The 15,737-nt window shown below is 41.6% G+C and overlaps 1 long non-coding RNA gene across 2 annotated transcripts in view; it reads right to left on the bottom strand.

Annotated features, from left to right (window-relative positions):
- Positions 1-15,737, bottom strand: part of LOC111774724 (uncharacterized) — a 253,232-nt gene that overhangs the window by 121,733 nt on the left and 115,762 nt on the right. The window contains exon 1 of one of the 2 annotated variants that reach the window (XR_011441458.1): positions 10,306-10,482. The exons of the other annotated variant lie outside the window; for it this stretch is intronic. This is a non-coding gene — a long non-coding RNA (uncharacterized lncRNA). Of the gene's footprint in view, positions 1-10,305; positions 10,483-15,737 lie in introns of those variants that run through there. 2 annotated transcript variants of the gene reach the window in all.

Below are 15,737 nucleotides of genomic sequence, written 5' to 3'. Positions count from 1 at the left end.
GGATCATACGTGTGGGAAGGAAAAGCCTGTGGACTATGTACAATACTTACTCCCTTTGTGTCTTGGCTGCTTCTCTCCAACTCCTCCCCACCTATTTTATTAACGGTTTCTACAATTACTGGTAACAGAGCCTTGCTACCAAAGAAAAACTGGTGACAGTCTGACAGACTGTCGAAAGGAGGGGCAAGAGAGAAGATGTATGTGAAGAGAAACAAGAGGATTGCCACTACAAAATGGAGTTTCTGAAGCCAGGGTATTCCAGGATATCTGGAGGTCAGAAATCCAGTTGGGTATAGGATTCTCGGATATTTTATAAATGAAAAGGGAGCTCTCAGAACAGGAGAGGTCACCCTGAAAGTACATCTAACTATCTAAGACAATGCTTATCAAGGGATTCCAAGTGGGAGGCCCTGAGAAACTGGATGGAGCATATTTTTATAAATCCATTATAAGGTAAAAGGGACAAATTCTAAGCGGAATGCAGTGGTTAAAATATCCAAGGAATGGATTTGACATTTTTTCCTCTTATTTATTACTTGGTGTACAAAAGAAGGATTTCATATTACAGACAGAAACAGAAAGAGTAGCCTCTGAAAGAACTGTCACATTAAATAAGTAAACAAATAGATGTATAGTCCCTAAGAGGAGTATCAAGAAATGCTGTTACAACTTGGCTCTGGTTAGTGGATTTGACAATGGAAATGTCAGCCCAGCTAAATGCAACTGGGTTCTTATTCACATGGTATAGCAGAATTCCAAAATGGGACACAACTTAAAACAGGTTGGAATGATTTTGCCCATCAGAATGACTATATTGCACCTGAAACCAAAAACTAATATTGAGATTCAGTAGAAGGAGAATATTTCCACTTGTTCACCTCCTATTAGTTTACAAACATCAAGTGTTCAGTGGATATCGTATATTTATATTTTAATATTGGAAGGAGACTTACTGGGCAGAAGGAGATATTTGTACTTGAAAAGACAAATCTCCATTATGTGTTGTGCAGTCAGCATTTATATCTTATCCTTTATTATATTTCAGTGGAATAACTGGCAATAATTGTCTTAATAACATTTGGTTCTTTTTCAAACTACTAGGCTTAGAGTTTTTAAGACATATGTGACTACACATACTAAAATTTTACGGACTCCGTTTGGTTCCATCACAAAATTTTGTCAAGTTAAAGAAAACATGCCTAGGTCCCCAACCAGACCTTAGTGATGACTCAAATCCTTTCTTTTATTTCTTAGTGAACCTTAAAAGAACGAATGAGTCCTGACAATATTACTATAATCTTCTTTCCTCTTCAATCCTCTATCTTCCCAAATCTGTGATTACTGACACACTCCAGAAAATTCTCTTATCTATGCTCTTCCCTCACAAATACCTCTTCCTCATAGACACACACACACACACACACATACAGGGGTCCTCTTGCATAACACTCTCCAATTGGTGATGATGGCCACAGCCCACATCCCCTTTAACAAAGCAGTTACTGTCACCTCTTCTCTCAGGAGAACAAATCTGTCAGCCTGTACAACTTCCGTCCTTTCCTCTCCTTGGCTGTTCCTCTCCTCTCCTGCATGGGGGCTGTGTTAATATTAACATGTCAATGTTTTTACTCTCTGTAACACACAGCACACACACACAATTGTGAGATATATATGTGTGTGTGTATGTAGAGCCATACAGAGAGAGAATTTGCAGGCCTCCTGCTCTCTGGTCCTTGGCTCTCTCAGATGATCCATTCTGTAAAATCCCATCCAGCTCTAAGATTCTGTTGCTCTATGTTCTATGGGGTCTCTGGTAAACTCAGTTCAACAAACCCACATCACAGAACCTACTGTAAGCCCCATCCCCGCTAGAAAGCAGAGAAGTGGAAAGCTACAAATCATCTTATACCCACTACACTGTTTAAGGAAAAAAAAGTTAAGTCTGACAATACCAAGGGCTGTAGAGAAAGCAGATCAATGGGGAATCTCATAGAAGGCTGGTGGGAGAATAAGTTGGTAATCCACTTTAGAAAATAGTTTGGCACTGTCTTGCCAGGTTGACCACTTGCAGGCCCTACTCCTAAGTGTATATACCGCAAATAAATGCTTACACATGTTCTGGGTTCATACCAGCAAAATATAACAGCAAAATGATACACAAGCCAAATGTTCATCAACAGAAAATGAAAAAACAATTGTACTTTCACACCATAGTATATTATGTATCAGTGAAAATTATTAAACTACCACTACATGCCACAACGTGAATACATTTTGGAAATATAATTTTAAGTAAAGAAAATAAATTTCCAGAAACCTACAAGTGAGATGATAGGATTTTTTTAATATAACTTCAAAACAAATACAAGTAAACAGTTGATTGCTTAAGCATATACACATTGACTTAAAACTGTATTTAAGATGAAATGCAATGGACATAAGTGTTAGGAGAGTTGTCATTGCAGGGTTTGGGGTGGAAGAAAACTACACCGCAAGGTGGGAGTTTTTATAACATTCTAGCTCTTGGATTGGGTGGTTCATGGCTATTCCATTTATTTTTCAGCTTTATAACTATCGTTTTTTACATAATAACATTTTTAAAGTATCAAACAATAGGACAAAATAAAAAGGAAACAATATTAAAAATTTGTTCTCAATTTTTTAATTAGTATCTAAAAATGAAAGCATTTATGAAACAATACTTTTATTTAAAGTGTATTATTATTATTCTTTTAAAAAACCTAATCAATGTCAGTTGTTGTGCTAGGCATTTTCGAAATTCAAAAATAAGGGCTTTCGTCGAAGCGTCAACTCTCTAATGGCAGGATGGGAACGTCAAACTGGAGAAGTAAGCGTCATTAACACGGGTCAATAGATTCTCTCACTCAGCTCATATTCAGTGTCAAGCTAAGCCAAGGGATGAATGAGATAAAACCCCGCTATTGGAGGACTCCACACATCAGTGTAGTTCACACGGTTTAGGAAATAACGGAGGAGAGACAATGTCACCCACTAAACCTAGCAGACGTTTACCTAGAGAAGGGTGTCACAGTCTTCAAACATGCAAGATGCCACTCAGAATTCTGACCTATTTCCCTGGTGGCCTGAGCTGGCCTTATCCTCCAGGGCTTCTCCCTCCCTACCCTCAGCACTTTGAGGTTAAATGTTTGTTAATGACCCAACAGAGTTAGCCTCTTCCTCAGAGCCTAGCTGTGCCCAAGAGCACTGAGGATTCTGAGAAGACATCTGCTTAAAAATGCCCTGGCAGGGTTTCACAGCCATCCCCTCCACCAAAAAGGCAGCTTCCACACGTCATGACACAGGGCCAGTTCTTTCCCCAGGGTGGCCTCTGGAGTGGATCTCCAGCTCTTGAAAATGTAAGAGGCTTTCAAAGCCTGCCTGCTTTCTCTCTCACCCTTTCAGTTCCAGTCTATGCCACTCAACTCAAGCATTTGGAGAGCACCTTCTGCACTAGGTGCAGCAGGAGACGCGAAGATGAGGTGAGGTCAGCCCCACCCTCAGGGAATGCACAGCTCAGCAGGACATGAAGAGTTGTGAGGAAGAATGTCCAAGCACTGAATGCTCTAGGACATCCAATAGAGAGAGAGTCCATCTTCGGGGGAAATCAGAGAACACTTTGTGGAAAAAACAACATTGGAAATAGGCATTGAAGAAGGCCTCTGGCTCTCCCCAAAACCCATCTAAAGCTACATGTGAAGACTCAAGAACATCGGGATTCTACAGCATGTGACATCCCACTGCAGGCAAGGAGTCTCCATCACAAAATTTGACAGAGAGAGAGAGAATGTTTTGTTAATTTATCCAAAAAGTTCAGATCTCTGCTCTCCAAACCTATCTCTCCTCTCTTACAGTAGGAGAGCAATCCCCCTCATCCACAGGGGAAATCTACCAAGACCCCTAGGGGATGCCTGAAACTGTGGATAGTATTGAACCCTAGATATACCATGTTTTTTTGCTATATGCACATACCTGTGATAAAGTTTAATTTATAAATTAGGCTCAGTAAGAGGTTAACAACAATAACTAATAATAAAATAGAACAATTATAACAATACAGCTGGTCCCTGACTTAGGATGTTTCAACTGAACAATTTTTCAACTTTACGATGGCATGGAAGCAATAGGAAATCAGTAGAAACTGGAACTTCAAATTTTGAATTTTGATCTTTTCCGGGGTTAGTGATCTGTAGTATGATCCTCTCCTGATGCTGGGCAGTGAATTGCAGCTCCCAGGCAGCCCCATGATCGCAAGGATGAACAACCGATACACTTACAACCATCCTGTACCCAAACGACCATTCCGTTTTTCACTTTCAGTAGAGTATTCAATAAATTACATAAGATATTCAAGACTTTACTATAAAATAGGCTTTATGTTCAATGATTTTGCCCAACTGTAGGCTAATGTAAGTGTTCTGAGCATGTGTAAGCAGGCTAGGCTAAGCTATGATGTTTGGTAGGTTGGGTGTATTAAATGCATTTTTAACTTACAATGTTTTCAACTTACAATGTGTTTATTGGGGTGCAGCCCCATCATAAGTCAAAGAATATCTGTATACTGTAACAAAAGTAAATGTAGATCTTAGCAACCTCAGCAATTTTTTTTCTTTCCTCATTAAGTTGAAAATGTTCAACTTTTCACTTAAAGAAAGCACTTTCCTGCTTCTCTTTGGCATATCCAAGTTGCCAGCATCACTACTCATGATCTTTAGGGCCATTATTAAGTAAAATAAAGGTTACCAGAACACAAGCACTGTGACATTGCGACAGTCAATCTGATAACCAAAGTGGCTGCTCAGTGGTCAACAGTGGGCAGCGTATACAGCTCGGATCCACTGGACAAAGGGATGATTCATTTCCCCGGTGGGACGGAGTGGGAGGGCAAGAGATTTCATCATGCTATTCAGAATGGCCCACAATTTAAAACTTATGAATTGTTTTATTTCTGGGATTTTCCGTTTAATATTTTTGAACCTCGGTTGGCCAGGGGTAATTGAAACCACAGAAAGTGAAACTGAGGATAAGAGGGAACTGCTGAAAAATTATAGATTCCACACACCTTCTCTTTAAAAGACTCCTCCATTCTTTTCACATGCTTTGCTTCCACTCACCCCCTCTAATACCCTGGCATTTCATTAAATGGTAGGAAAAGTCATCCTCAACAGATAGGTTAAGGGAGCTAAGAGAGGTACTTTGCCATTGGCTTCCAAGGATCAGCCTTCCAATAAAATTAACAGCCCTCCAGTTTACAGAGGAAGCACTAAGGTAGCCACTAAATGCCAACCGAACACTTGAAAAACAGGTCAGATGTTATTTGGACGTAAAACTTCTACCATTAATGTACATAAATGCCTACTAAAAAGGCAAGGAGGAACAATCATAAAGTAGGTGGACAGACTGGCTGCCAATAATGGACAGAGAGGGACTTAAAAATGCATCTGGTACCAGGAACCCAAGTGCAACTCATGGATCCACATCAGCCAAGTGATACTAGCCCAGACTGCCTATCAGGATGAGTCATAGAGCTGGGTATCACAAGGGCATCTGTTAAAATGAAGATAACAGTATCTAATATAAATTGGTCTCATCTCAAGTCACACTATATTTAAACTTATGTAAGAGGAATCAGGAAAAATACCCTGAAAAGCTATGTACCAAAAAAAAAATCATTTACAACTTATTTGCGTTTCTCTTAGTTATTTCGGGCAAAATAATGTTAATTCTCTGATGAGTGAATGAGATGGAAAACAGTCATCCAGATGCCTGAAGACCCTGAAGAACCCAGATAAAAAAGGTAAGTATTTTGGATATTTGAGATCCTGAACTGTAGGAATTTCTGCTGCCTTGTGGAACATGCTAACGTAGATTCCTAATCCAATTTGTCTGTGGATTAGCTGATCATTCCATATTTTCTCTCTTTTGTATTGTCAATTTCCAAAAAGAAGTTTTCAAATAATGTCTAACAGAATTCTTGACCTGGTCTTGCAAAGAAGTGCTACAGAATCCAAACACATTTCACAGAGTAGAAATCATCTACAGATGTCTCTTTCGTTCTGTGGAAAGGGACCCCATCAGTACCCCCACAGAAAACTGTCAGTTCAGAGAAAAGAGGGAAACCTACTGAAGCAGATTCCATTCAATTCAACTCAACAGGAATTTTCCAAATTCTCCCTTGTGGCTGCCAGAGTGCATTGCTGTCTTGAAAAGTATTTAGCATGGTCCCTTCTCTAAGATGATGATGGAGAAAGGGTTCTGAGATTTGGATGCCAATGGACTTGGTACAATGCCAATGGTAAGTGATAACCATTAAATTCTCTGATAGCTCAGATATTGCCCCATCTCACCACTGAAAAATGTGAGGGCTTTGTGTTCACACCATATACTGGTTCCATGCAGTAGGTCCAGCATGCAGGAACAGAAGTCCCTGCACAGAAGGACATTTATCAAAGACATATAAGAGAGCATTCAATTCAGGAAAACTACTAAGAGTAGCCTAGACTCTGTTAAGATTAAGGAACAAACGAAGTTACCAATATTGTGTTGACTTCAAGGACCTTTCAAAATGATAGAGGGCCCCAAATGGACCTGGATGTCATACCAACGAATTTTAGTTTGAGTACATAAGCTATGATTTTTTTCAGTTTTTTTCTTTTTTCATTTCATAAAGCACATGAAAATGATGATTCTAGTAGTAGTATATAAATCTAATAGTCAATAAAGTGTTTGAGGGAAATGATAGACTCTAAAAGAGAAAAGACCTAGGGCCAGATGCAAGACAGATGCTATAGAAAGGAAGAATTCAACACATAGGAAAACTTCCTAAAGGTTCTAAAATCCCTTAAAGAGAATTTGTTGTTGGTGTAGGAGTCAATTCTGACTCCTAGCGACCCTGAGTACAGCAGAGCAGAACGCTGCCCAGTCTTTTCACACCATCCTCTCACCTGCCAGTGCTCTATCAAGAAAATGCCCTGCTGCTATTCATAGTTTTCATGGCCAATTTTTTCAAAAGTGGGTAGCCACTTTTGAAGAAGTGGGTAGTCCTTCTTCTAGTCTGTCTTGGTCTGGAAGCTCTACTGAAACCTGTCCACGGTGGGTGACCCTACTGGTATTCGAAATACCAGTGGCATACCTTTCAGCATCACAACAACATGCAGCCGCCACAGTAAGACAACTGACAGATGGGTGGTGTGGTTCCCTGACCAGGAAACAAACCCCTGCTTCAGTGGTCAGAGTGCTGAATCTTAACCACTGGACCACCAAAAACCAGAATGGGCTACCTTATTAGGTGATGAACTCTCCATCACTAGAAACATGCAAGACAAGGCAGCCCTTGTCAGGAATGCTGTGAGGTCATTCCTATAATGGGGTGGGAGGTGGTACCAGACGACCTCTAAAAGCTGGAAGAGCCTAGGGCTCCATTATACGGCTCCCTCCTGGCCCTCAGAAATATGCTGTGCTTCGGTAAGCACAGCTATATCAAACCAGGAGATGTTAAACCATCATTCCAGAGAGCATGTTAATTCTGAATAGCACAGGGACCTGGAGATTAGTGAATAATAAATAAAGCATTTCTTCTTTTGTTGGTAGCATCCGTCCCTGTTCATTAACTGTCTTTCTGGGCAGCCACGGGGATTTCTGAGAGGCGTGACACCTGTGAGTATTCTCACTGCTGAGCAGAGTCACTAAACAGCCGGAAGCATGCTGCTCCTGCTCCCCAATGAGAGAATCCAGAGTCTTTTCCTTTTTTCCATCCTCAACACCTTACTTCCCCTCTCTCCTGCTAATCTACATACATGTTCACACCCACTATCCATTGGCACTCATCTGTTAACGACTTAGACTCAAACACTGGAAAGATGAGTAATTATGGCCTTGTTTTTAAGCTATACTTTTCATTTTTTTAAGGTCATATTATGGAATGTCTTTTTTTTTTCTTCATTGTTCTTACTTGAAATTTTAGAATTGGAGGCTTTTTTTCTCCTCAAAAAGCAAATTAGTTGTTTTTCACTGTAACCATTTTTATTTTGATAAATGAGAAATGACTGAAAGCAAGAACTGGAGATGAACTCTCCAGATCACAGCTCATGAGGAGACCTCACAGTAACTTCCTCAGTGGCCATTCATTCATGACCTACCCGCTACTCTTGATCAGCACAGGTTACCGACAAGCCACAGCCCGCGGTGTCTTCCCAGCCCTGATGCTCACAACCTCTCTACAGCATTTTGCATGTAGGCCCTTCCTCCCGGAAACTTTTTCTGGCTTCTGCACCACTGAATTCTTCTGATTCTCCTCTTATTTCTCTGATGCTAATTCTATGCCTCTTTTGTTGGTTTCAAATTCTCCTCTTTCCATCTAAATATCAGTCTCCCTTTTCTTTCCATATTCTTCCCTTGCCCTCAAGCCCTAATTACCTCATTGAAATTTTTCTCAAAATTGTATCTATCCCTGACCCTTCTTCTCAGCCTCAGACCTGTTTGTCAACTGCCTGGTGGACATCCCCACCTCGACACCCCATGGACCTTAGAACCACAACAGCCCACTAACTAGTCACGTAACCCCCACAGGTCAGTTCCTTCAGGGTCTCCCCAGCTGGAAAACAAAGGAGCTTAACGGAATTATCTCCAAGCTTCCTCCTAAATCTATAATATGGTGATTTCATCAGATATGGAACTCATCTTCTTCTCCCATAATAAGCTCTTTTTCTTGTCTTGTGCTTGACTCCTTCCAAAGTAGACTCAAGACCCCAAAGATCTCTAGGCATGGTTAAAAACAGAAAAACCAAATCTGAACCAGGTCCTGCGTCAGCTCAGCGTTCATCACACCTCCTGCCACCTCAGGATCTCTCCATCTGCCTCTTAGCTTTATCTTCTCCTGGACACAGGATACTCCAGCTTGCATTGAGGTGGTTCACTTATGTTTCCTAAATACCTACTCCCCAGATTCACACCTCTGAGGCTTTTCTCATGCTTTTCCTCCTCCTCAAACACCTCCTTTCACTCCCAAATTCCTTTGCCTACTGGAATCACACCCACTTTTCAAGACTCTTTTTTGCATAAAAAGTAAGGTTTTCTGATCCCAACAAATCCAAAGCGTCTCGTGGATATCTCTTAGATGCTCTTTGCCAGTGGTTCTTAACCTTGGCTGTGCATTTGAATCACCTGGAAAGCTGTCCTGAAATCCCAGTTCCCAGGCTACGCCGCAGACCAACTAAATCAGGAGCTCTGGAGGGGAACCTGTGGTGCTGCTATAGCTCTCCAGGTGGTTCCAATATGCAGTCAAGGTCGATAACCACTGCCTCGCACCATTTATCACTTTCTTCCTTGTAGTTGTAATTACGCTGTATTTGTCTTATTCCCACTACTAAATTTGAAACTCCTTGAGGGCACAGACCATCTCACCACATCTGCTTATCCCCTGCAGTTCTTAGTGAGTCAGAGATGCAATAAATATTGTTGAATTGAATTAGGAAACTTGAAATTAACCATAAACCTCAATTTTAGGTCTCATGTGTCATTTTTAGAAGAGAAATCATATTAGTGGAGGACTAATTTGAATTCCAAAAAAAACGAAAACAAGGTGCTGTTTGCTGTTACCAAAAATATTCTAATATGACTTTGAAATCAGAATAGCTCTTGTTAAAGACCAATGACCTGCAAATACGTGCATGGCTGATGCTGTCCTTTGCTTTTACACTTTCCTTTCTGAACTCTTCACAAATAAAATGAAGGTTCTATAATTCTTCGAGAACGGACGTAAAAGGTGACTGCGTCTATGTTCTCATTTCTAATTAAAATAAACAAAAGCTGTCAGTGACTTACACAGTGCTCTGCCTTCCCCAGCTCTGAGACAGAAGGTACCACAAGTAGAACCGCAATGTGAACTTAACACAGAGCATCTGACCTCCTTTCAGGAACCGCAGAAAATGAAATGAAAAATGAGACAAGGAAGACTTGCCAGCCTTTCGTGCGGCTACAGTTGCTAAGGAAACTGCTTTCTTAGCTTCAACCTGTCCAGTACAGCCCGTTTCACATATTCTTCTGGGTTTTTTGAAAATAACAATACGAAAGAGGGAAAAGATGATAGAGAATAAGAGTCAGGGTTGTCCTGGTCCAAACAGAGCCTTGTGCTGTTTCTCCCTGCTATGCTTTTTCCCAGTCACCTAGCATATTTGCCACCTCGCAAAACCCCCTGGAACTAAAATCATAGAATTAGTCAATAAGGTAAACAAAACAATAGGAAGCCCTATTTGACATGCAGCAGTAGCTAAAAAACTGCTTCCTTACCCCAGTCGGGCTTTCTTTCCTGCTGGGAAGGTAGGAGGCAACTCTTAACACCGCAGGAGGAACACCTCAGCCCTCTCCTGCCCCACATCTCGGGAGAAAGTACTTCAAGTTTCTCAGCACCGTGAATGCGACCTGGAGCTCCGAGGCAGCACCCACACGGCACACGCGAGAAGGCGCGGGCGGGGAACTCCAAAGGCTCCTAGGCAGGCTGCTCAGGGAACCGAAGGTGAGGAGGCCCAACGTGCCTCGTTCTAGGCCCTCGCAGAGGTTTTAACAACAGAAGGAAGCACACAGAAGCATATGACGGGTGAGGAAGATGGGATCCCATCCACAGCCAATTCGAGGATCAAATATTTCTTCAGCATCTAATGACAGGGCACCACGTCTGGGGAGCAAATCATAGGGATTGATTTTGAAAAGTAATTTGGTGATAAATATTGCTGTACTGCATATTCAGGGATGACGCCATGTTTTTCCTCCATTTTCCATCAATTTTTCTTTTTGCTTTCAATTGGAATGATCTATTTCCTCTTCCAATTCTACTTGAATATGGCATAAATAAAAGTTCTCTATACAAGTCACTAGCAGCACTGTTTGCACCGGGGAAGGGGAGGTGGGTAGCTGGGAGAGGGCTTTTCACTGTTAACTACTTGCACCTTTTGAATTTTTAACTCTGTGAATATTAGAAAATAAGCAAACAAGGGGGCTGGCTGGTGGTGTAGTGGTTGAGCTCATGGGCTCTGCTTCATCACCTGCCTGCTTCCCGGGTTTGGATCCAGGTGTGGCCCTTCACACCACTCATCAAGCCATGCTGTGGCGGCATCCTACATACAAAATGGAGGATGATTGGCACAGCTGTTAGCTCAGGGACGATGTTCCTCGAGCAAAAAGAGGAAGATTGGCAACAGATGTGAGCTCAGGGCCAACCTTCCTCACCAAAAATAAATAAATAATAAAATAAAAATGAAAATAAGTAAATAAAATTTTCAAGTAAAATTAAATGCTGCCTACCTACATTAAAATATCCAAACTATACTATGGATATTTTTTTAGGATGCCTTAGGGGAAATGTGTATGGATTTTTCTCAAATTTATATGCTCTTCATAGGATCCAGATAATAGATTAAATGTTATCATCTAGTTACTAATCCTATGAAAGGCAATACAAATATTTTTATTATATTTTATATAATATATATGACATATACTTTTAAAATGTGGAATTGTATATTATGCAACACAGCTTAATAAATTATTCTTATTCAGACTCCTGCGATATTATAAATGAGCCAGCAATAATGCCCTAAGAACTAAAGACATTTTGGGTGTTCTCAGTCCTTATGTCAAAAAGCATTTCTCCTTAAGACTTCAAGAGAGAGCCGTGCTGTACGAGGGAAATGGACTCACCGTAGTGTGAAACTGTGAGCAGGCTGGTCCAATCATAACCAGCTAACTCTGAACAAGTTACCCATGTACATCCTCTTCCTCAGCTAAGAAACAAGAAGCACAGTATGATCACAGCAATTTGAAAAGGCTAGTTAACGACCAGTGGGATCGTCTCAGATGGAGTTTGGAATCCATCCAAACATTAATGATTTGGTTTTTTCCCTCATTTTACAGGTGAGTGAAAAGATGCCAATGGGTTCCCTTAGATGCGTGTCTCCTGACAGGGCAGTTTCCCCGGACGTTATAGCTGGAGGCTAGTAGAAATCGGCTAAACCCAAAGATTACCATGTGGTCGCATAGAACCGAGTGAACATTTTACACTTCTGGAGACCCGCTCTCCAAAATCAATAGGTCAAAAGGATTTCCTGTATCTAAAAAGCATGACTGTAGACTACACAAGAAATCCACTTGAAATACAATATGACGAGCATATTATAATCTGGCTTAAACTCAGAGTTCTGCCCTCACCCTCTCCTGCAGGCTTAGCAGGAATGATCCGTGAAGCAAGTGAGGGATGGTCTGCAGTGCTTCTCCACACATGTCAGGGGTTCCCAGCCCTGCCTGAACGTTAGAGCCATGCCCGGAACAAGTGGAGAAGACCCAAGCCCCAGACCCACTCCAGAACAATTCAATCAAAGCCTGTAAGTGTGGGGCCCTAGGTGCTTTCCACGCTGAGTCACTGGTTTATATGAAGAGTACTTTCCAAATGTGATTAGTCAAAGGTAAAAATATTTCTGAATGCAAGGGCCATCTCAGGAAGGTCTTAAGATATTAGTTGTTGGGCCTGTGGTCCCAAGGTAGGTAGATGTGTGCACATGCATGCGTGTGTGCGCATGTGAGTGTGTGTTTCGTATGACAACGTATTTTCTCCGTGTTATTGTTCTTTGGTTGGTTTGCTTGTGTTTACAAAATTGCTGTTGCTGATACAAACTTGGGGCAACCCAGACACAGAAAGGCATACCTCAAAGAAGTAAAAGTTGCACCTTCCTACTAGGGAATGCTTTCGTTGCATGGGTGCCAATGACGTTGCCTGCCCGAGAATGCAAACTCCCATGTGAAACCTTGGCCAACCCTCCCTGAGCTGGCTGAGAGATTCTACTCTGGGCCAGGAAGCATTTTCTCTTCCCCACAGCAACCAGTTGGCAAGGACTTTGCTCACACACGCGGATTCTCTCTCTCAGGTCTCGTGGCCAGGAGCTTTTTGGGCATTCTGAGCAAAACTTCTCCTTCAAGGCTTCCTCGTCTCCAGCAAGCATGTCTATACGCTCTACACACATATGTGTTTTGGCAACGGAGAGATTTCCTTGAGGATTTCCTTTGAGGATGCATTATAAAGCACTGACTTCCGGCAGGGCCAAAACGACCTGTGGACAGAGGCATCAGCAGGCAGCATATGTGTTCTTTCCACCTAGCAAGAAATTTGACAGAGCATCTTTGGGTCCGGGGAAAAGAAGGTGGGCAGAGAGCTGAGGAATGTCTTCATTTCCTTTCCTGTCATTAAGCCCCACCGGAGCCTGGGGCTTTGTCAGCTCCAGGCAGACTCCCATCTCCAACGTGAGGCCAGGCTGCTTTGATTTCGCTTCGTTTGGGATCTAACTCAACCTTGTTATATGCCAAATACCCTTCAGGCTGTCCTACTTTTCTGGATCTTCTCCTGTGTCAGAGCTCCTGTACAGCTCCGTCTTTCTGTCCTTTAGGAGAACAGCACCCCGCCACCACCCCACTGTTCCCAGAGAGAGAGAACCCTAAGCTGGCTTGCCTGCTATTTAAAACACGTTGCAATTACATTTGGCAATCTTAAGTGAAGATTATGAAAATGTGAATCACTATGATGAAATTTTACCAGCCAGGTTTGAAAATAAATGGAGCATGCTCTAAGTTTGATTGAAAGAAAAAAAAAAAGATTCAAAAATCATTTGAATATTGGGCTAGGGAAAAAATTCCTTCTTCTCTGCCCCTGCCCAGGTTTTTCTTGGTTCCTTTCTTCCCTCCCTATCCAAACCCGACTTACTTCCACTTCTAGCGATTTCTCAAGTCTGAGAAACCAATGGAGGTGGAAGTTGGTTTGTTTTGAGAAAGCAAAAGTATTTCAAAGCACACAGGCTCCAGACGGATTTATGGTGCACTGGAATTTCACGGGCTCTGGAGTTAGGTAGACGGGTTAGGTTCCTGATCTGCCACATAATAACCGTGTACCTTGAGCAACTATCTTGATCTCTTTGGGCCTCAGTTTCCTTGCTAGTAAAAGAAGAAGAAGATCGGAGGATTATGATAAGTAAATGAAATAACACGTCATATTGGTGTCAGGAAATATTGTCTTTAGAAGATGCAACTCGGTTAAGAGTGAGGGCTTCAGAGTTCAAGTTACATTTTTAAACTTACCGGTTGGATAACCCAAGACAAGTTACTTAACCTCTCCAAGCCCCAGTTTTTTCAAATAGTAAATAGAAATTTAAAATTTAGCTCACCGTATATGGCACATTTTAACGGCTTGAAAAGTCATAATTTTCGGAAAGCCTTATTTTAAACCACTTTCAGATTTATAAAGAAAATTATAATATTTTCCTATTAACATGTATATAGCTTTGTCTCAAAATATTTGCTTTACTGGTTTATGGGAAATTTACTAAAGAACATGGTTATCTTTCTTTATAAACTAAATATGTTTGTGTTTAGTTAAAGGAGTTCTTTTTTTACATTGACTGTTTGTTTTGAGCATTTGAATCAAAGATAACATTGTACTAGTCAATACGACATGGCCACAAAAATGTTTCTGTCCCCAAGTGTAACTAAGCTATGTCACCTTACACAAGATAATCAGCTCTATTATTGATGCGGCCCTTGGTGAGGATCTTAGGAGTAAAAAGTCAAGAAGAGAGAAGCCCCCTTTGTAATTAAGGATTTGGGCATGCCACTGGAAAGCTTGTTTGGTTCGAATAGGAGCCTGGGGATGGGGCGTGGAGGTGAGGGAGAGGTGGGCACTGTAGGAGGACTGCCTTCCAATCAGGAGCCCAAGACCAGACCAGCAGAGCAGGTGCTGCCTGCCTGATCAGACAACGCCCAGCAACCTAGTCTGCTCCCATGACTTTCTGTTATGGAGATACAATACCGACAGGACATGATCCGATTTTTCCTACACATCAGCCACATCCATTGCAAGAGACAACACGCTCCAGAGTAAGAGAATCTGGTCCTGGGAACTCAAGCAGGAGACTGGGGGACAGCTGATGGCAATCCTTCTTTTCTTTTGTTTATTTGTCTGGTACCGAGATTTTGCAATTTGGATGACACATATGGATAAATGAGATAAAAGTGTGCAACATTATGCAATAGCGGGGTGCAAGAATGAACTTCATGTGACTTTAAAGAACCTTCGGAGTCTGCATAGTAGGAATTGTATGTGATTATTATTTTCAGAAATTAACTGAGAATTGAAGCACTGAGGATCTCCCATGTTCATAAGCGAAGGGCACTCAACTCATTCAACCCTCCCTCTCTACCATATGCCCTTGCCCACCCGTGAAAATGTGTGCACACGCACACACATACACATATGCACACATACACCTTTCACAGCACCCCTCAAATCGCCTCAGGTCAGCAATTGCCTATTTACCTTTCCTACCAGGCTAATAATCTCAGGTAGCTAGAATCTCCATTCTCCCATCATAATCCGCTAGACACATCACAACCCCCCACCGTGACTGTTAATTAAAACAGGGACTAGAACTTGCTTATCCCCATTCCATGCTTCATTATGCTGACACATAGTAGGCATTCGTTAAGGCAAGGGAGGGCGGGAAGCATGGAGGGAAGAAAGAAGAAAACTTTTGCAATTTAACAATAACTTGCCCCAACTTCAGTCATTATCTTGTTTCTTTTCTCATTTTTGCTCTAATTCCAAGGTCCCAGGGGGAAAGAGTGATTCAAAATCAAAATCAAATACTTTACTGCTCAACATAAAAGCATTTCTAAGAGAAAGTCTA

The sequence above is a fragment of the Equus caballus genome, chromosome 8, assembly GCF_041296265.1.
Source record: "Equus caballus isolate H_3958 breed thoroughbred chromosome 8, TB-T2T, whole genome shotgun sequence".
NCBI classification, from domain to species: domain Eukaryota; kingdom Metazoa; phylum Chordata; class Mammalia; order Perissodactyla; family Equidae; genus Equus; species Equus caballus.
The sequence above is the reverse complement of the archived record's forward strand: the minus strand, read 5'-3'. Positions and strand labels throughout refer to the sequence as shown.